The sequence below is a fragment of the Petaurus breviceps genome, unplaced genomic scaffold, assembly GCF_028583685.1.
Source record: "Petaurus breviceps papuanus isolate PSGF00001 unplaced genomic scaffold, PetGlider_PUasm1.0 186, whole genome shotgun sequence".
NCBI lineage: Eukaryota > Metazoa > Chordata > Mammalia > Diprotodontia > Petauridae > Petaurus > Petaurus breviceps.
Window position 1 is genome coordinate 15025129 of NW_027185798.1, and position 22062 is coordinate 15047190.

General features: G+C 44.9%; 2 protein-coding genes and 1 long non-coding RNA gene across 3 annotated transcripts in view; 2 read left to right on the forward strand and 1 right to left on the reverse strand.

Annotated features, from left to right (window-relative positions):
* Positions 1-22062, reverse strand: part of CHCHD2 (coiled-coil-helix-coiled-coil-helix domain containing 2) — a 421648-nt gene that overhangs the window by 56088 nt on the left and 343498 nt on the right. The gene's annotated exons all lie outside the window — the stretch shown is intronic.
* The window catches only part of VKORC1L1 (vitamin K epoxide reductase complex subunit 1 like 1), a 43764-nt gene that overhangs the window by 7078 nt on the left and 14624 nt on the right, over positions 1-22062 (forward strand). The gene's annotated exons all lie outside the window — the stretch shown is intronic.
* On the forward strand, positions 1909-19234 carry LOC138162415 (uncharacterized). The gene is made up of 3 exons (XR_011168629.1): positions 1909-2921; positions 5103-5223; positions 14711-19234. It is a non-coding gene; the product is annotated as an uncharacterized lncRNA (long non-coding RNA).

The following is a 22062-nucleotide window of genomic DNA, read 5'->3' on the forward strand; positions in this document are numbered from 1 at the left end:
CTATCTGTGATTATCACCTGACAGTTATTCCCTTGGATCATCCCCTGGACTCTGATGATCTTGGAGATTGGCTCAGCACCTCCTTAGCCCCTCTCTGATTGGAGGGCTGAGCAGTGGACTCCTCCCAAGGTTGGCCTTTACAGGGGGCTCAGACCTTTCCAGCTGACGTGACTCACTGTCACCTGCTCAGCCTGTGCCCTCTGCTGCTCGAGGTTGGAGGGGGTGGTGTTTAGCTTCCTTTTAGTGCATGGTCTCCTCCCATCAGGCATGAGAAGCTTCTTGAGGACTGGGACTGTCGTTTTCTCATTTGTATCTCCAGTGCTTAGCGAAGTGCCTCGCATACAGTAGGCACTTAATAAATGTTTATTGGTGCCTGACTGCTTTCTAGAACATGTCTGCAAATGACTAGAGTTTCTTAAGTTGGTAATTGAAAAGTTGTTTCAATTGCATCTAATTCAATTTTAAAAATTGAAAGAAAAGATTACTTTGCTTTTGTCTTTGTAAATATTACTTGATAAGTATGGTAATTTTATGTGATTAGAGAAGATGTCATTCAGTAGAATATATCATTTTGAAAAGGCATCCCCTCAGGGTGGCTAGGTGGTGCAGTGAATAGAGCACTGGCCCTGGAGTCAGGAGGACCTGAGTTCAAATCTGGCCTCAGACACTTAGCACAAAAACTAGCCGTGTGACCTTGGGCAAGTCACTTAACCCCAATTGCCCTGCCCTCCCCCCTCCAAAAAAAAAAGAAAAGGCATTTCCTCAACATCTCAGGTTAAAAAAAATTACGAGATTGATTCCTGGGAAAGAAGGGCCTAAATGAGTTTTTGTGCCAAGGATATTCTATGCTGTAAGGTGAGGGATTTTAAAAAATGGTGTGCCAATGTGGGAGAGCCGGTTGATGGTCTTAAAACTAAGATCAAAGTTTAACTTTGGTTTTAAGTCCCTGCTTTTCCCCTTATTACTTACATGACTATAGATTATTTATCTGTCCTCTCTGCCCTTAGCTTTTACATCTGTAAAATGATAAAAACAAACAAACAAACTACTTTTGAGGTTCCTTCTGTGTTTCTGACCCACACTTTGCCAAATGTCACTTAGCAAGTCACTTAGCCTCATGGTGAGCTCAGGCAGCAGGGAGGGCTGCTAAGGCAGAGTCATAGGCCCACATGGATGACCCAGAAGACAGCTCACATGTAGACTTGGAGAAATACTCTTTTTTTGGTGAGGCGGTTAGGTTAAGCGACGTTTGCCTAGGGTCACACAGCTAGTGCCAAGTGTCTGAGGCTGGATTTGAACTCCGATCCACCTGACTTCAGGGCCAGTGCTCTATCCACTATACAACGTAGCTTCCCATTGAAGAAATACTCTTAAAAGGAGACAGAAAACTATATCCGTACATCTTTTCATCCAAGGGAGCCATATTGGCATGCACTAATTACATGGGTAGGGGAGCCCAGAAGTACTTTCCCCTTTCTCTTGTTTGAAGCCATAAACTTCTGCCGTTTTACTGATTGTTAAAAGAAATGAAGTCTGCCTGTATTACGTTTGCCCAGGTAGCATCACCGTTATCCTACATAGACCTTGGGGTTTGTTGAAGGGGAAGGGCTTCTTCATTGCCACTGACCCGGAGCCCCCTGTTCTTGTCTTCCCTATTTCATTGTATTTATTTTTGTAAATAGGGTAATTCCTTGTATCTCTTTGCTGCCGTTTACCAGGCCATTCCCAGTTACTGGTTGCAATTCCCAGTTGTTGGACACAGGAAATCTTTGATTTTTGACAATGGGTTTGAGTTTTGGAAGCAGCCAAGCATTTGAAACTAAAGAGGAATGAAGAGAGTTATTATTAAGGTTGGCTAATGGGGCTTGGGGGACAGAACCGAGGGGTGGTTGTGAATGAAGCTGACTTTCTCCAGTGGCTTAAACTAGCTTTGAATGCCATTGCAAAAAGGGAGTTCAAAAATATTTTGAAGATCACTTGAATGCATATATTTTCTGTGCAACTATTCCTGTGGCGACTATTCAGAAGGTCAGACGTTCTTTTGGCTCTTTAAGCTCATAAAATCCTAGCAATCATTTTGCAAAGAGCAAGCTAGCAACTTGTTGTGTGCCCCATCGCAAACCTTCTATGTGCTGGGCACCGTGCTTGGCACTTGGGATACACAGACGGAGCGAAGGTCCTGCTCTGTGTGTGTACCTATATGTAGGTATTAACACACATATATATGAACATGAAGAGTAAATGCAGAAAGTGAAGTAGCAAGGGAGGGAGAGCATCATGGAGAAGGTTGGGCTTGTCTGGAAGGAAAAGGTGGAAGGGCGGTGGGAGCACATGCCAGGGCGGGGCCGGTGCCGAGGCTCACCGTGCAGTGGCAGAGGCCTGCAAAGGGCTGTGGGGGCCAGACAGGAGGATGTATGTTGTCTTAGAGGCTGTAGGAAGCCAGGGGGGTTGAGTAGAGGGAGTCACATGGTCAGAGCTGGGTTGAAGGAAGATTCCTTTGTCATCTGTGTAGAAGATGGATGGTGGGGGGCGGGAGCCTCGAGCCAGATGAATCTGGAGGCCGGGTCAGGGATAGAGGCAGGAGGAAGTGACACCCCGCACTGAGGAATGGCTGGGAGTTAGAGGGAAGAGCTTGGAGGTGGGAGATGCGGGGTCTGAGCAGAAAGGCTTTTCCTGGCAGAGATGCTGGCCTGGTTTGCCATTTCCTTCCCCGGCTCTCTCCGCTGCGCCACCTAGCTGCCAGTTGTGGTGGTAGAGGTGGAGAAAATGGGCAATTGGTTTTCTAAAACAGAAGCGGGGGAGGTTTGGGGAGAAGGACGATGACGTCTGAGTTTGAGATGTTGGAGGGGTGGCTGTTCTGGGGCCCAGGGCTGCAGCTCAGGGGAGAAGGAAGGGTGGGAGTCATCTTCGTAGTGTTGGAGGTGAGAGGGTTGTCAGGGTCTCTGTCCTGAGAGAGCATATAGAGAGAGAAATGATGAGGGCCCAGGACACTGAGAAAGGATGGTCAGACAGGATGAGACCCAGGAATGAGTACAGACTGTCATATTTGGCAATGGAGAAGTCATTGGTAATTGGAGAGAGCGGTTTCAGTTGATTGATGGAGTCAGAAGCCAGATTGTAAAGGGATGAGGAAATGAAGTGGGTGCAGCGAGTGTAAACAGTTCTATCTAAAAGGGGAGAGATAGGATGATAACTTGATAGGATAGTGGTGTCTAGTGAAGGATTTTTTAAAGAGTGAAGGCAACCTGGATATGTTTGAAGGCAGCAGGAAAGGCACGAGTACATTGGAAAAAACTGAAGACCAGGGAGAGACAGCGATCTGCTGGAAAAGAAGGGAGGGGAAGAGATCAAGGGCACATAGAGAGCAGTTGGCCTGGCAAGGAGGAGGGCCTCCTCAGGAGGAGAGAGCAGAGAGTGCTCACAGTGAATGGCCTACTTTTTCTCCAGGACCTCAGCCGAGAGTCTGGGGGAGGGAGGCCTAGGAGGCCTGAGCGGGGCTGGCGAAGAGGTTTGAATAGCTGCTGGGAGTGAGATTGTAGTCAATTAGAGAGGAATAAAGGGATTGCCTTTCTGCATTTGGCAGCATGTGGAGTAGGCCGATGGTGGAAGTAATGCAGGGCTGGGCATAGGGGGGATGGACTCATGGGTACAGTCCAGTTGTGGTGGTGAATTGGTGACTGCTGGGTCTAGATTGGGAAAGTACTAAAGGGTGGGGGAATTGTAGGTCTTGATGAGGGTGTAGGCTTTGGAAGGGTCAGGCCTCGTGGGGAGAAGGACGGGCAGGGGAGAGATCCCCCTCTGACTATCCCAGCTCCAGCTAAGGGACAGTGGCAGAGCTGGCCCTGGGCTCTGAGGAAGACAGTGTTGGGCGTGAGCTGTAGCCTGAATGACTGTGGAGCCCCTGGAGAAAGGAGGGATGAAGATAACTTTAGTACATTTTCATAAATCCTCGTCTCTTAGTTCTCTGTCTAATTCTCTTTCAGTGGTACTGCATGACTGTGTCCGGTTTGTTAGAACATCGGTCACATGCAGGTTTACTTCGTTTGACAGTCTCTGCCATTGGCCGTCAGAATCTTCCCTGACTGCATGATTGGGGTCTTCGTGGGGGTGCAGCATATTTTAGGTTGAAGTTACCTGGACACTTGGAACTCCTGCAGCTTTTTTTTTTTTAAGTTAAAGCACGCTATGGGGATACAAAAGCCTTTCAGACTGTATACCTAGCCAAATGTTTCTAGGTTGCTTTCATTTCTTTTCTGGGACACTTGTGTGGAATTTGTTTTGTAAGTTTGAGTCTAAATTAAGAACATTTCATGATAATCCTGCTGTTAACAAGCTTCCTCCAGCAGTTGCTGTGTGAATCGTATTGTAGTACAGTATTTTTGACTTTGAAAACTGACAGCATTAATGCCTAATGCATATTAAGAAAAATCAAGTTGATGTAAGTGCTTTTGAAGTAGGAGCCTATTATCTTGTGACTCAGAAGAAGTCACCATTATGTTGGGTTTTTAAAGTTACTCAGCTTATCAATCCCATTACCTTGCTGGCGGTTAGCGTGCTTTGGATAAAGGGATCCTAACTAAAATTTTATTCAGGGTCTTCTCTTTGAGAACAGAGGATGGGTGACGGCTTCTCAGGCAGGCTGTAGAGAAGGTTAGGGTTTGTTTATCTGCTTTGGCTTCTAATACCACAGAGAAGCATTGACCAAAAAAATCAGCACATGACCATTTGTCTAGTGCTCCCCGTGTGCTAGGTGCTGTGGATTGGTCCTTGTTCTTGAGGCACTCACTTTCCCCGGGGGGGGGGGGGTATTCAGCCTAGTCACAAATGGATGAATAGAAGATGTAGGAAGAGATTCTGAGGAGGCCCTAGTGACTGAGGGAAGCGGGAAGGCTGCCTCCTGAGGTGAGCATTGGGATGAGGCCTGAGGGCTTCCAGAGCAAGAGGGATGGCCCGTGCCAAGGCAGCAGGGGGAGGAGACGCAGAGAACGGCACCCAGGGGCCAGGCTAGCAGAGGCAGTCCTGATTCTCTAGGAATTTACAGCATAGTACAGTCGGCCCTTCCACATCACGACTTTGCCCATCGTGGTTTCGATGCATCGCAGGTTGGCAGAAGAAATCAAACGAGAATTTGGAGGGAGTTTTACAGAAGCCCAGATGCCATGTGAAGGCCAGCAGATGACCCAGAGGCTGTGACCAAATACTTAAGCCAAATTTGACAATGAGGTACTGTAAACACCCCATAAGAGAAAGAGAAAAAAATTCTTCTCAGATATAAAGGATAAGCCAAAAAATGAATGCCGATTTTCCAGATAGCAGGGGGTACCCACGCCCCTCACCCCCACCTAAATCATCCTTTCCCCCCACATTGCTAAGTCCTGTCAGTTCTGCCTCCATTGTCCATTTTGCATCTATCCCCGTCTCCACTCCCACTGTACCCACCCTGCTTATCTCTCCCTGCCCTCTCCCCCAAACTCACTGTCCTTTTGTCCTTCTCTGATCTTGCTGTTTCTGCCCCTCCAGTTTTGTCCCTTGTCTGTAGTCCCGTGGCCAGCACCCCATTTCACACCCTCCTCGCTTTGTATCTGGACTGTTCCAGTGGTGGCTGGTTTGGGCTCCCTGCCTCACAGCTGCTGAAGGTCGGATGGTGGTGTTCTCTGCAGTCACTTGTTTGGTGTTGACAGCCCTTCACAGCCAGGCCTGGACTTACCCATCCTGGGCCATTACAAGGGAGTCCTCTCCTCCCCAGAATCCGCCCACCCGCACCTGTTCCACACATGTGATGCTTTACTTCACCATCTCCTTAGCTTTGCCTTCATTGCTGTCTGTGCCCGGAATGGGCACCTCCTTCGACTCTACCTCCCAGATAGCCCTGTTTCTTTTGAGGCGTATTTAAAAGTACATCCCTTTCATTTGAAAGATGAAGTAGAGGATCATAGAGGTTAAGTTGATTTTTTTCTCGGTTATATAGATCAAGGCTTGACATTTTCTCTTTGGCTCTAGGATCTGGCTTCCATTTATAGTAGGCGCCCGATGCATTTTTCACCTCTTAAAGAATGAAAACCAAGATAGTGCCAGTTCACTGTATGTTCCAGTAGGCCGCTGGTTTCCAGTCTTAGGTGGAGATCCAGATTGAGGTCCCTGAGGCTCTGCAGAAGGATCTGCTCCAAGAGGGACTGGAACATGTGGCCAGGGGCCCTCTGGCGTCTTTACTCCTTCTCTCTGTCCAGCTTCCTTTGGGGAATTGCAATCTGAGCTGGAGCGGGGGCCTTGGAATCTGAGAATCCTCAGTAGACCCCAGGCAGGTCTCTGCCCTTCCCTCCTCTGGGCCTTTATAGAACCATACATGGTCTCAGTGTTGTTGCAAGAGACTGCAAAGCATCTAATTCAGCCTTTTGCTAACCAGGGATCCTCTCAATAACACAGTTGGCAAATTGCCATATGCCATCCCCTTCAGGACCGCCAGTGGGGGAGAGAGGGGAGACCCGCCGCCTCCTCGGGTTGGCCGTTCCTGCACTTTGGGGGCAGTTCCAAATTGCTAGGAAGTCTTCCCAGCCCTGGAACCTAAAGCTGGCTTGGTTGTGTCCAGTCTGCCCTCTGGACTCACAAAAAGAATGACCCTCTTCCCCATGAAGGCCCTTTAGATGCTTAAGAAAGAAGGCTGCTGTTTCTCCTCCCTTTCTCTTCTGCATGGATCCCATCCCCAGTTCCTTTAGCACATCCTGTAATCTCATGGCCTTCTGTCCCCTCACTGCCTTCGTGCTCTGTGTCAAACAATTTGTGTGGCCCTGGGGATAGAAAGACAAACCAGCACCTTCCCTCAAGCAGTTTACATTCTGTGGAGCTAGGAGAAGGAGATGAAATACAAAATAGATCAGATCTCATTTCTTGGAGGCGGGATCAGATTAGGCTTCCTAAAGGAGGCAGCACTACAGAAGGTGATGAGGGAATCCATTCTGGGCATGGGGGACAGTCTAGGCAGAGGTGGGAAGCGTGCCTAGAATGTCACAGATGTGAAGACCATATGCCCAGTGAATCCAGAGCCAGGCTTACGAAGGCTTTGGGAAGCCATCCTTAAGGCAAGGCAGCAGGGACCCCCCCTGGAGCTTCTTCAGCAAGTCGGAGACATGGTCAGCCCCATGCTTTAGGACTGTCTCTTTGGTAACTGTGTGGCCTGGATACAGGGAGACCAGTGAGGAGGCTCTTGCAGTAATTTGGGTCAGAGGTGATGAGAACTTGAACTAGAATGGTGTCCTTGTGCTGTGAATGGAGAGAAAGGGATCCATGGGACACATATTGTGGAGGTGGGATTGATAAGATTTGGCAGGAGACGGATTGGAAAGGTGAAGGAATTTTCAAGATTGGGAGCCTGGGTCATGAGAAGGAAGACAAGAAGAGGGCAGGGTTTGGGGGAGATAAGACACCTACAGCATATGCAGTTAGAGATGGGCATTGGCAGTCCAGCGGGGTGATTTGGGGTTCAGTGGATAGAGTGTCAGACTTGGAGTCAGGAAGACCCAAGTTCAAATCTGGCCTCAGACACTTACTAGCTGAGTAAGTGGGTAAGTCACTTTAGTCTGTTTGCCTCAGTTTCCTCATCTGTAAAAAGCTGGAGGAGGAAATTTAAAACCACTCCAGTGTCTCTGCCAAGAAAACTCCAGATGGGGTCACAAAAAGCCGGACACAACTGAAACAAGTGAAGAACAGTGTTGGTGAGATAGGACCCAGGCAATTGGTAACACAGGGCTGGAGATGAGCAGAGACCTCCAAGTGCTCTGGCCTGCTCTCCTGTCACTTCAGACTGTGGGGCTTGGCAGAGCCAGCTTCAGAGCCAGGAAGGCCCAGGCCTGCTTCTGCCTCGTGTTGGCCTTGTGACCCTGAGCAGTCACTCGGCCCCTCGGTGCGGAGAAGCTGCCATTCTGCATTAAGAGATGGTGCTTCCTCACCCAGGGATTCCATGTGTCAGTGAAGACGTCAGCCCAGGCCCTTGTCCCTGCCATGGCCTGAGGTTTGAAGCTCCCGCTCCTCTGGGTTTTATTGATGGTAAAACAGAAGTGTGTTTGAGAGGGACTTCTGCTTTTGTAGTTCCTATGGGTAAGGCTGTCCAAAGGGTAAGAGATGCCACGATGACCTGGCCCTAGTTTTTGGTCACCACCTTAGCTCAGTGGTGTTTGATGTTGAGGGGTGATAACAAAGGTCTTGCCTTGCTCTGGGCAGGGCATCTGCTTGGGTGAGAGCCAGGCCTCCTGGCCTTTTAAAAGCCAACTTTGGAGCAGATTTGAAAAAATCTTTCTGATTTTTCTTTGTGAGTCAATAAGCATTTTATTATATGTCTACTTAAGGCCCAGAGAGAGTTGACAGCTTCTCCCCTCAAGGAGCTTAATGTTCTGTGCCAGCTCCTCTTTCCTTTGATTTCTTCCTAGACTTATTTATCACTTGTTCCTGCTTTGAGGTTAGTAAATTACTGGAATCCCTTGATGAAGAAATAGCTTTGAAGTGAAATCATCTCAGTTTTTAAAAAATTGAGCAGAACTGCCTTCATTTGTAGCCCACGTATTAAACATTTCAGACACATCTATTTCATTCATGTGAATGTAAATGGTGTTGGTCTCCAGCAAAGTTGTAAAGGTCCTCAAGTCAGTTTAACACCCTCCACTTCTGTACCCTTCTCCTCCACCCCATCTTCAAAAGTTTACAAAAAATCCTTCTTTCAAAGACTCAAACTCTCCACCTTGTCTTCTGGCAAAACAGGGAAGAATCCAATAATCACTTTCTAGACTTTATCAATTGGTTGGTTGTACTTGAATGGAAATTCATATTAGTAATTTGCATTTTAGCATTTGGCTAATTCTCGACACAAGAATTACAAATACAAGCGTTTCCTTTCGTTAGAGGGATTTCAGGTGTCAGAAAGTAGGTGTGGTTATTTTGAAGGGTCAGAGAGTGTTTGAAAGGACATCAGCAGTCACATGTATACAAGAAACTGTGGAATCTCTTCTCCCGTGGCCCCAGTAGTGGCCATCTCCCTTCTGTTTGAAGACCTCCAGAGATGAAGGCCCGTTAGCTCCCCAGGCAGGCATTCCACCTTTGCAGATCTGTGACTTGTTGGAGTGTTTTCCCCCTTCTTTTAAACCAAGATCATCCCCTCTCCAGCTTCTTCCTTTTGATCTCAGGCTGCCCTCTGGGGCCATGTGAAACAAGATAAATTCTTCTTCCCTGAAGTCTCCTCTCCAAGAGTCCCTTTGGGGTTTCTTGTTTGCCGTCATCGTAGCCTTACTTTCTGCCAGAGTACCTGGCACACAGGCATCTTCATCATAACTTTTTGACTAGAATGGCGTCAGTTTCAGACCCTTTCATGCTCTTGGTCCCTCTCCTCTGCACCTACTTCAACGTGTCTGGGTTCTTCCTAATACTCTCTTTCTTAGATCTGAACCCAGGAGTTCAGATAGGGTCTGTCCAAGGTAGAGCACAGAAGGTCTTAAGTTCTCCCTTTTTCTGGCTGTGGTGCATTCTCTCCTTGAGCTGTTCTGTCGTAATGACAAATCACATTAGCCCATCTTGACTGGCCTCGTGGGTAAAACTGCTGACATCTCCATCTCTTCTAGACATCGGCCTTTACAAAGACAGTCCAAAGGGTCCCAGGCATCCCTAGGATGCTCCTGGGGGTGGATGAACCTCTTCCAGGTCATCTCCCCATCATTCCTTTCAGAGATTTCCTCATTTTGCCCTGGCCCTTTTCCTGCCACCCTGCAGGCTTGGTTTCTGACCTTCTGCTTTCACAAACCCAACTTTCACCTTCCTCTCTTGTCTGTCACAAGCTTCTTATTCATGACATCAGTTTCTTGGCACACTTCATGTTCGTTTAGCTTGTGTTTTGTGGTGTTTTTTGTAGATGCGATTTCAAAGGATCATAGGTAGAAGGGACCTTGGAGATCATCTGGTCCACTCTTTCCATTTGACCAATGGTGAACCTCAGTAAATCCCAAAGAAGGGGTTTTGTGCAAGGCCCCAGAGGTGGATCTAGAGCTTGCTGGCTGGTCCTTGGAGTGCCGGACCAGACTGCTTCCTCTTCTCTGCTTAACCTCCGACTCACTTCCTTGGGAGCTTGTGAAGTTTCTGATGAAGTTTCAGAGTAGTTAGCAAGAGTGTGTTTCTTTGTATTTAGGCTTATTTTGGTATTGTTTTCAATTATCTAAACTCGTAAGAAAGTTTTACTTTGAGATAGGTATCCTTTGATTTAAGGACAGTTGCATGTAAAACAATAAAATCCCATATATTTAACCAGAAGCTTTCCTTGAAGCCATGTTGAAACAGAGCTGAGCTCATTCTCGCCCTGCCTTGCTGGTTCAGCAGCACCTATCCAATAGGGAGCGAGTAACAGGTTGTTCCATTGCCTTTGCTCTGGGCTCTTCTGCCCAGAGCTTGATGGTTATAGCAGGAAATGTCACGGGGTTACTCAGCTGCCAGGACACATGGACCCTAGCTGCAGACCCAGGGCAGCTGGCTACTCACTTTCTGTGGCCCTGAAGTGTGATGGAGACCTTGACAGCTCCAACCTGCTAATGCAGGAAAGGTCTGGTAGGTGACCATTTTGACCTTAATTGGGTTAGTTAAAGAAGGAACTGGAATCAAATTGTATTAGATCCACTCACATTGGGTTTGGGTGTCCACATGATTACTGAGGCGGTCTGGTGCAGTGGCTGTGAGACTGGATCTGGAGTTAGGGGATCAGCGCTTTAGAACCAGAGGCTGCTTGGAGGTGTCTAACATTGGGTGGGTCACTTCCCCTCACTTGCACCTGGAGTCTTCATTTCTAAAACATTCACCTCTAAGCATTCTTTGATGCCTTTCATAGCCTATGTTTCAAATTCCAAGATTCAGATTGTCTAAATGTTGAGGGGAGCACTGTGAGAATGGGAAGGGTGTGATAATTTTTTTTTTAATCATGTTGGCCAGTTTTGCAGTTTTTCAAAAGGTTGGATTCAATAACTAAATTCTGGAAATGTTTATTCTGCCACCCTTACACCCCACCCCCCATAGTGTAAGCATTTAGCACTGATTGATTGTAGTAGAATTTTTAGGCTATTTTTTATGCCACTGCCATATGATTATTGAACCTTATTTGAGAATTCCAGAAGTGAGAGCCATGATCAAGGAAAAAAAAATGTTGAGTGGGGCTGTCCATTCTTGGGTATCTTGGCAATACCCTTTGCTCATACTTGTAGCGTTCTCATTGTTTCCCCCGTTCTTTCAAATATAAAACCGTCATTGATAGCTTTTGGATTTCTGTCACCTTTTATTTTCTGTTCTGGTCCCTACCCAGAATGTCCTCCCCCACCCAGGGTGCCCTCCCTTATGTAAGAATCATTCAGCAGGCCCATCACCTGCAGCCACGCTATCTGTGCTGTTTCACTCACATAGGCTCCCGTTTCTGCCAAGCAGGGAGCGGGGTACTTTTTCCTAGGCCTTTTTTGGAGCTAAGCTTGGTCACTACAATTTCACAGTATTCAATTTACAATTTGTCGTCATTCTTTTCATATACATTGTTGTGGTTGATTGTGTGTATTGTTTGCCCAGTTTGCTTACTTTATTTTGTAGTCATAAAAACGTTCACTTCTCTGTATTCTTCATATTCACTATTTCTTGTGGCGCAGCTATATTCCATTACGCTCCATTATTTTCACATATGTCACAATTTGTTTAGCTAGTCCCCAGATGATGGACATCTACTTTGTTTCCAGCTTTTTGCTACCATGAAAAAAGCCCTGCTGTGAATATTTTAGTTAAGTATTGGATGCTTGCTTTCTTTGACCTCTTTGGGGTGTATATGCCTAACAGTTTAATGTATGGATCAAAAGGCAGTGGATCCTTTGATTGCTTGCTTGGCATATTTCCAAATTGCTTTCCGGAATGGTTGGATCACATCACTGTATTATTGGGTCCCCCACTCCCCCCAGACGTGGACAATTCCATCTTTTGTCAGGGCATCTTTGGCAGTTGTCACAGTGTCAGGGGAAATGTAATTTCTCTGTAGTTGTAATTTTTATTTCCTTTCGTGGTGACTCAGAGTGGTATTTCATATGGTGGTGAATAGTTGGAGGACTGTTTCCGTATCCTTTGGCCACTTTTCCATTGGGAATGGCTTTTGGTCTTATCTATTTGTATTTGTTTCCTGTAGATCTTGAGAATCACCATCCAAGATTCCTGCTACAGAGATCCTGTTGTTCTTCAGGGGACTTCTTATGGCAACTAGGCACGGTTATGTGCAAATCGAGTTCGGCTCCAGATCTTAGGATAGAGCCTTCACGTGGATCAGAGAGGCGCAGGCATTAGCTCCGATTCTTGGCTTTTCCCTATGGGTGCATTCCTTTAGTAGCTGGATTTTATTGATACTGAGGAGGAACCTTTGACTCTTGCTGAGTGCCACTGTCCCGTAGCAGATCACCTTTTCAACCAACTTGCTCATTAACTGTGTTTTTCTAATCTGCTGATAGTGTAACAAGCACTTGTAGCACACGCTAGTTTGGAAAGCAGAGTGGAGCCGTGGCAGTTATGGTTAAGAGATGGATTCCTGAATCTACTAATAAACTGCCTGCCGTAGCCGATTGGCTATTTGTCGTTTGTGGTAGAAAGCTCCTCTTGTCGAATTCTTTGACCGTGTGTAGCCAGCTTATAGAAAAAAGGAAAGATTCTTGTATATGAATAGGCCCTTTTTGGCTCATTAACTCGTAGGACCTGGATGAGGTAAAATTGAGCCACGGAGGTGAGTCCGAGATGTGGGGTCGGTTTGGGTAGAATGTTTACGTTGATCAGGGTTGATCCTGATTCTTGAGTTTTTCTTTGAAACCTCCTGAACCCCAGACAGATTCATTTCAGTGTTCAGAGTTGACTTGGTGTAGTGATCTTATGATTTTTAACCAGTAGAAAAAGCCCTATTTCTTGGAATTTGAATATGATTATTTTTCGTTTTGTGAGTTGCTTTTTCAAGAAGTGGCCTAAAACATACATCTGATATACTTTGGGAAGTAGATATACTTTTATTATAATTATTTTAACTTGTAGTGATAATGATAATAGTAATAAAAATTTTGAAATTTACTATTATTCCAAGTAATAGTAATGATAATAGTATTAATAGTAACATTATTTTCCCTTTTAAGAAACTTTTTAAAAATACATTCTCATTTTATCTTTACTGTGGTCTGTAGACCTGTGAGAAAGATGGGTGAGTATCATCCCCATATTTTTCCAGGAAACTGAGGCATGCAAGTGTTAAGTGACCTGTTCAAAATTACGATGTCATCTGTATCAATACACTACAAATCAGTCATGTCATGAAATACTTAAAGATTTAATAGTAACTTACATTGTCATTCATTAGTGGAATAACAGATCTCAAAGTAGTTATTGGGTTAAATAGAATCAGGGTTTAAGTTAGATGTGGAGTGGGTGTTTTGTTTTGCTCCTTTTTGGAAGGGGGAAGGCAGGGCAATTGGGGTTGTGACTTGCTCAAGGTCACACAGCTAGTAAGTGTACAGTGTCTGAGGTCGGATTTGAACTCGGGTCCTCCTGACTCCAGGGCCTGTGCTCTATTCACTGCACCACCTAGCCACCCCTGGGTGTTTGTATAATGGCTTATTACTTGTTGAAAGAGTGGTCCCTTTGACCAAGGATTTGGTAAGAGTCTCTGTTCCTACCATTAAAGTCTAACATTTATTGAGATTATTGGCACTTGTCATAGGGAGACAATGAAAATCTTTCCCTCCTTTGTAAGGATTCCTAAGTTTAAAAACCCATAGGCTTTTTGTGGTCAGTTGGTCTTGCTGAGAAGCAGGACTCCTTTTCAGATACCTTGCATCGTTCTGTTCCTCGTCTTTTCTTGTAGCACTAATGCACCTAATTCCAGATGGTGGAGCTTCCTTCCCCAGATCTGTAGTCATGGGCACAGGAATCCATGCACACAAGTCCCTGCCCTGCTGAGCTATTGTCAAGCAGGAAGCTCCAAGACCACCCTCTCCCAGGTGTCTGGGACTGTGGGCTTTATTCATGGAGCTCCGTGCAGAAGAGAGACAAGGCCAGATGATTTAAGTTTGACTTGTTTCAGCCTGCTGCTCATTTCAGATTTAGTCCTCACTTGAGTGAGAGATTACAGTAAGTGTGCTATTCAAAACAAAGGCAAGGTAGAAATGCAGCGATTGTATAAAGAAATCCTCAATGCTTACAAGCAGTGATTCCCAAACCTCCCATGCCAGAAGTGAGAGAGCTTCACTGAAACGAGGGTGACTTGTAATTCCCTTAGAACAACACAGAGAGCATCCTTTCAGCTGGGAAACTGCTGTTTTCCTGCTACATGTCACATGATCTAGGCAGCTAGATGGGGTAGTGGATAGCATGCCAGGCCTGAGGTCAAGAAGACCAGAGTTCAGTGTGGCCTCAGATATTTACTGGTGTGTGATCCTGAGCAAGTCTCCTGACCCCTGTCTCTCAGTTTTCTCAGATGTAAAATGGGGATAATAATAGCACCCACCCTCAGGGTGGATAGAATAAAATGAGATAATATTTGGAAATTGCTTTGCGATCTTTAAAATAATCTTAACTTTTATCATAAACTAATGTAAAAATAGTATGATTAACATTAAACATGGAACTAAGTCAAATTTTCTGCAGAAAGACCTTGGGAAAATAAAGTAATCTTTAACTTTCCCTTTCCCAGGCCTCGATGAGGGGTGAGCTGCGTCCTGACATGGTGGTGGATTCAGGACGCGGAGTGAGGCAGACAGTTACGGACCTGGCAGTTTGGGGACTTGTTGTGCCCTGAGTGTGGACATTGTTAGAGGGCTTTGTTATTGTTATTTTTCCTTCTAATGGGGGGGGGTGGGGAAGGGAAAACATGCTTGTTAATGCAAAAAATGTTAAAAATAAAATGACATATTTGAACTAAAGGGTCTTCAAGTTTCTTCCCAACTTTTTATTTTCATTGTTTCTAGTACTTTCCAAGAAAAATGTGATGTCTCCAAATAGAATTAGAAGTACTGCCAGTCAAGATGAACAGAAGTTTGCAGCCCTAAGGAATCAAATATTAAGTGGTTTGCATTTTGAGCACTGAACATTTGACTTGGAAGTCTCTTTTTCTTTTCTAAGGACAAATGACTCTTTTAGACTGATGGGCAGGTGGGTGATAGTGTTATCTCCTGTGACAGTGTTTATGCTGCTTCTCTCTCCTCTCCCTTCTTCTTCCTTCTTCTCTTCCTCATCCCTGGGTTCCAGACCTAGTTGTACCTACTACTTAATGGCTACATGAACTTGGACAAGTCACTTAACTTCATTTTCTTATCTATAAAATAGAAATCATGCCATCTAGTCTGCTGAAGGTTGTGAAGATTAAATTAAAATGCTTTGGAAACTGTAAAATTCTTTTTTTAAAATAGATTTTTATTCATTTTCCTTAACACTTAGAAGTAGGTAACTTTTATTGATTTTTATTTTACATTGCTGCTATACCTTCCTCAAGAGAATGCTTTCTTCTAGTAAAGAAATACAGTGAAAACAGACCCACAGTGAACAGTAGGGAGTCCTGTTTTGCCTGAGTGTAAGTACAAGGAGGGGAGAAATAGGGAGTGAGCCTAGAAAGACAATCTCCAGCTGGATGGTAAAGGACTTTAAATGCCAAACAGAAAAGTTTGTATTTGATCCCAGAGGCAGGAAGAGCCGCTGGAGTTTTGAGAAGAGGGAGAGGAAGTGGCCCCACCAGTCTGGAGCTTGGGTGATGCCCATTCTGAAGCTCGGTGGAGAACAGATTGAAAAGGGGAGAGGCTAGAGGCAGGGAAGACTTTGTAAGAGTCACAGTGGGGGCTGATTGGAGAGATGATGGGGAAGACATGGCTGCCGACTGACCCAGAGGGCTGAGGAAGTATGAAGGGTCAGTGATATTCAGTGATGTGAAGTATTCCCTTCCTACTCTTGAGGTGATGAATTACAGGTAAGAAAGCATACAGAGAGCCAAGGTGGTGGATAAAGGCAACCCACCTGAACTCTTTCAACATATTCCCCTCTAAATAACTTTAAAATAATGGCTCAAATCAAATTTTAGAGCAGTAGAGCCAGGTCAGGGTAAGACCATTTTTCTGACCTAACTAGACTTAGGAAGTTGGCCGGAGTTCACGACCCTGGGGTGGAAGCTTGTCTAGAACTCCACACACAGGGAGGCAGCCACAGCAGCTACAGGGACAGCTTTGGGACTTCTTGGCCCAGAGACGGTGGTAAAGGGCTGAGATGACTGATCAGAAAGAGATTTACAAGGGGACCCTTTGCTGGCACCGGGTACAGTGCTTACCGATTGGCAACACTATTAGCCATATGTAGTTCTGGGTCAGTTTCAAGACAGAGAGGAGTGCTGGGGATTGGTCACAAGGGAGCAGGGGCCCTGGCTGCAGTTCCAGGGCACAGAGGAGTTCTGGCCCTTGTGACTGCAGGGGAGCAAGGCTCTTCCTGGGTGAAGACCAGAGTGCAGACCAGGAGAGCAGTGACCACACCTCTTCCAGGATCATACCACTGTGAAAGTACCACAATTTGTGGACTCGCATGAGCATCTCTGAAAATAGCAGCATGAAAAAGCCTGAAACTTGGGACAGGCCTCTCCTTCCCCAGGTGAACAGAGCCCACATAACCCAAGATAAATTTCTGTCAAGAAATAGGCTGGAAAAATGAGCAAAGAGAAAAAAAGAATTTAACCATTAAAAGGTACTAAGGTAGCAGGGAAAATCAAGACACTCAGAAGACAGTACTGTATGAAAACAGCTAAAAACAAAGCCTCAAAGAAAAATGCCAATTGAACCCAAGCCCAACAAGAATTCCCACACACAGAGTTAAAGGTCTGAAGCATAATCTAATATGCTTCAGCTAAAGTAAAGAGGGCAGGGATGGCAATCATGATCTCAGAAAAAGCAAAAGTAAATATAATTAAATGATAATTAGGCAAACTACATTTTGCTAAAAGGTACCATAGACAATGAAGTGGTAACAAAAATTTTTACAGCAAGTTTCTCTAATAAAGTTTCATTTCTCAAACATATAGAGGGAACTTGGTTAAATTTTTCAGAATAAGAACTATTCCCCAGTTAATAAGTGGTCAAAGGATATAAACAGGCAGTCTTTTAGAAGAAGAAATCAAAGCTATAGTCATATGAAAAAGTATTCTAAATCATTATTGATTAGAGAAAGGCTAATTAAAACAACTTTGAAGTTATCACCTCATACCTATCAGAAATGACAAGTACTGGAGGTGATGGGAGAAAAATAAGCACACTAGTGAATTGTGGTAGAGTAGTGAACTGGTCCAGCTGTTCTGGAGAACTCTTTGGAAGTAGGCCTTTTAGACTGTAACCCAAAGGGTATAAAACTATGCACCCTTTGATCCAGTACCACAACTACATCTATACCCCCAAAGAGATCAGAGGAAAAGGAAAAGTCCTATATAAACAAACACATTTATAGCAGCTCTTGTGGTGGTGGCAAAAAATTAATTGGAAATCGAGGGGATGCCTATCAATTGAGGAATGGCTGAACAAGTTGTGGTATATGATTGTGATGGAGTTCTATTGTGTTGTGGGAAATAACAGAAAAACAGACCTCTAGGAACTGATGCAAAGTGAAATGAGAACCAGGAGATCGTTGTGCGCAGTAAGAGCAGTGTTGGAGTGCTGATCAACTGTGAAAGGCTTGGCTGCTCCCATCAGTATGGTGATGCAAGACAGTTCCAAAGGACTCCTGGTGAAAAAATGCCCTTCACCTCCTGACAGAGAACTCATGACCTCCGAGTGCAAACCGAAGTAGCCTTTTCTCACTCTCTTATTTCGTTTGCTTTTTTAAAAACTGGCCAGTATGGAAATGTTTTGCGTGATTTCACGTGTATGATTGATATCATACTGCTTACCTGCCCAGTGAGTAGAGGAGGGATGGGAGAGAGGGAATTTGGAGCTTGGAATTTAAAAAAGAAAAGAATGCTAAAAACATAATAAATTAAAGGTTTTTTTTTTTTTTAAAAAGGAAATAAAGCATCCATCGTCAGATCTATACTTTGGTTTGTTTTCCTTAACTGCAATTCTTTATTGTAAGAAAGCAATCCCTTGAGAAGGACATGGTAACAATGTGGAATGAACTAGTAAGAGATGTTTTCTTTAAAAAAAAAAACAAACGTTGTTTAAGGGAAATAACCAAAGTCTTTACAACAAATCTTGTTTCTAATTTTCTTTCATCTGTCCTATGTGGGTTTATAAAGGAAGCCTTCATGAGATCACAATTCCAGTGTGCTTCTGGGCATAAAAATGGAGTTTCAGCCCTGTTCTTTTCTTTTTAAAAAGTCTGATCTTTGTTCTTGATTAGACCCTACATCAGTTCAGCTATCAGTTGAGCAGCTCTAAGCCCAACATTGCTAATACTGAATTTACAAGTTACTCTCAATTCTTTCCATTTAGATTATTACATGTTTTCCTGGAATAGTGCTTTGATATGCTAAAATATATTTTTTACTCACATTGTCATGATTATGAAGGAAAGCCAAAATTTATAGAAGCAAATTAATATAATTGTACATCAACCACATAAAATAAATCCAAAGAAATACTCAGCGTTGTTTTCTTTCTTTAGGACCAAATCATGGCTTAAATTTACATATAGATCTTTAAGATTTATTAAAGTGCCTTGTATACATTATCTCTTCTGACACTCATAACTGCATGTAGGGGTTAAGCAATATTCTCGTCATTTTCTAGGTGAAGACACTGAGGCTAGCAGAGTTAGCTTGAACAAATCCTGGCTTCCGGACCTAATCCTTTCTGTGGAGGAGGTCAGCAGCCTCAAAGTCCTCCTGCGGCTGGGTCTCCTGCAGTCTACTCCAGGACCCTGCTCTTCTCTGGCCATCCATGGATCTGCCCTTTCTTGAGTCTGCTCGCAGCTGATCACTCCCCAGTGTCCCCCATGCCATACTGCCCTGGGTCCTCCTTTCTCTCTCCCAGCTCACTGGCTGCTTCTCTTGTTTTCATGGGTTCAGTATCTCTGTGCAGGTGACTTCCAGATCTCTGCTTCCTCCTCTGGTCTCTTCCCTGAGTTCTGCCTATCAGACAATTTAAACCAGATGTACTGTAAACAGCCCCAGACTTCCGAAATCGAACTTCTCTTTTCCCTAAAACCTTTCTGTCAGGAACGCTGCTGCCCCCCCCCCCCAGCTTCCCAATGTTGGACCCATTCTCTGCCCACCCTCCACCGCTGTACTGACCTGCTCCAGCCCCTGCATGTTCTCCCTCACCTCCACCCAGACTGGCACAGTTCCTCCTTTGTCGTCCCGCCCCCCCCCTCCCCAAGCTGCTAGTGCCTTGTCCTTCGAGGGGTTATCCAGCCTAAGAGTGTCCCCTCCTAGAGGAGCTCCTGACTCTCCCCAGCTCTTAGCACAGGACGTGGCACACTGTGACTTAACTGAATAAATAGTTGTTGTTTACAGCCCTGCAGTGGGAAGGACCAGTGGAGACTGTACCTTAAGGCACATGGGGTTTTAGAAAGAGCAGAAGGGCAGTTCAGCAAAGCCGGGCTGTCAGCAGTGGCTTAGGGTGTAGTCTGTATCTCATGGGTAGAGTTTCTACCTCTGCAAAGATGGGAGGGAGGCACATTTTCTCATACCCTGGTCATTATAATGACAAAACTTTCAGTTTGGTGGTTTTTGTTCTTTCTTTTGGCACATTTTAAAAGGGTTTTCTAAAATAGAAAGTTCCACTAGGGAAAAAGTCTCCTGCAGAATGTGGGACAGTCACCCAATTAGCACAAAGAGACGGTTGTATTACATAAAAAGGATGGCTGAGGAAGCCGCGATAGCGTCAGAGGATCGGTGTTGCTCAGATAAGATGTTTGTAAGTTTTCATTTAAAATTTCATTTATAGGTTCCTGGGTCTAGAGCTGGAAGGGCCCTCCGAGGCTTCTCATCCAACCCCCTCGTTTTATAGAGAAGGAAACTGAGGCCCATAGGACCAAAGTACTGAAGCACCTTCCCAGGTTCCTGAGCGTCCCAGAGACCCAGCCAGGCTTATTTATAAAAGGCCCAGATGGCGCAGAGCCGGAAGGAGCAGCTCCGTGCCGAATCGCAGAGACAAGACTCGAATGATCGGCCAAAACTATGAAACTAAATAAGATTAAATTTAATGAGGAGAAATGGAAAGTCTTAGCTAAATTCAGGTTGTAAAATCTAATTACAGCAGCTGAATAACTTATGGGAAAACACGTATTGGTGCAACAGACCATTATCCTATAGAAATGATAATCAGAAAAATCCCATTTTGGGGACTTGCAGATTTGCGCAGAACTGCCTTACCAGCAGCTCTAGAAGGGAGGCGTTGCCAGCTCTTTTTAATCTCTCTTTCACTGGGGAGGTCAGATGAGTTCCCCAAATGTTCACAACTTCTGTCACCAGAATTTTAACCCGAGGCTCTTACTCCATTTCCATAGAGAAAGAATACAAAGAAATACTGAAACATAGGCAGAGATGAACCAACCATTCCCAAAGCAGAATTAGAAGAACATGCATATTGACAATAACTACATATTTTTTTAAGAGGCAACAGAAACAACTTTCTGATTATACCAAGAAGATATTGGAAGGAGTCACAAAGCAAATAGGCTGTTATTTATTTCTTTAAGGTTTATATATTTTTCTTTAGAAGAAATACATTGGGGCGGCTAGGTGGTGCAGTGAATAGAACACCAGCCCTGGAGTCAGGAAGATCTGAGTTCAAATTTGGCCTCAGACACTTAACATTTACTAGCCATGTGATCTTGGGCAAGTCACTTAACCCCAATTGCCCTGCTCTTCCCCCTCCAAAAAGCCAAAAAAAAAAATACATACATTATGTATATGTTTTTAGATTACAGGTAGTTCATGATTGGTGTAAAAAAAAGGAATCCTTCAAAGTAGTTGTGCTATTCAAAATCCCACTGCATATTTCCATTGGGTTGGATCCAGTTACCATATTTTACTAATTACAACTTTGAAAATATGACAAGTTCAGGAGATTCATTGTTTGCACTAACTGGGACCTGGCCATATGTGGCGTTATTGGGAATCTTAGTCATTTTCCCCCTATTTGTTGAGTTTACAAAGTTCATTTTATAATATACAACTTTTAATTTAAAAATTAATTACCTACGATGCAGAATAGAGAAGTAAGAGTTCATGTGGGGAAAAAAAGGGTTTGGGAGTCTTAGCTACAGCACAAGGGCAGAATGTGTCTGAGCCTCTGAGAAAGCCGCAACCATCGTTCCTTACTCAGTCCTTGCTCGGGCTCTGTAGTACTTCAAGGGTAAAATAGAAACTCCTGTGCGAGGCTTGTAAAGGGCATGTCTGGTGATGCAGGCCTTTCTCACCTGTAACATCACCTTGAGAGGAGGGAGGGAGCACTTCCCCATGGCTGAGTGTCATTGACCCACTGTGCTTCCTCAGCCTTCAGGGCCAGGGAGTGGCCATGGCTTGGCCCCCAGACCTCTCCTGGTCTGTCACTCTTACCAAGACCTCCCTGCCTCTAGCCTCTCCCCCTCCAGTCCGTCCTCCACAGAGCTTCGTGCACTGCCGAGGTCCAAGACTGGGGAGGCCTTTTCCTTTTTCTCAACTCTAGTGACTCGTCTCGCCTCTAGGATCAAATATACACTTTTCTGTTTGGCATAAATTTAAAGCCCTTAAAGCTGGCTGGAGATTGTGTTTGTAGTCTCATTCCCTGCTTCTCTTTCCCCTCGTGTTCTTTTACACCAGCCAAACAGGTTACCTTGCTGTTCTCCATCCGTAGCCTTCTGTCTCTCACCTCTGTGACTTGGGACTGGCTGTCCTGCACACCAAGAATGCCCTCCCTCCTCACCTCCTCTTTGGACTCAGCTCAGGTCCGTCCCACCCCCATCCAAGACCTTTCTAGACATTGCAGCCATTAATGCCCTTTCCAGGTCCTTGTGGTGATTTTGCTTATACATATCGTCTCCTTCATTTAAATGTAAGCTGGAGGGCTTGGAGGGCAGGGCATGTCCCTAGTGCTTAGC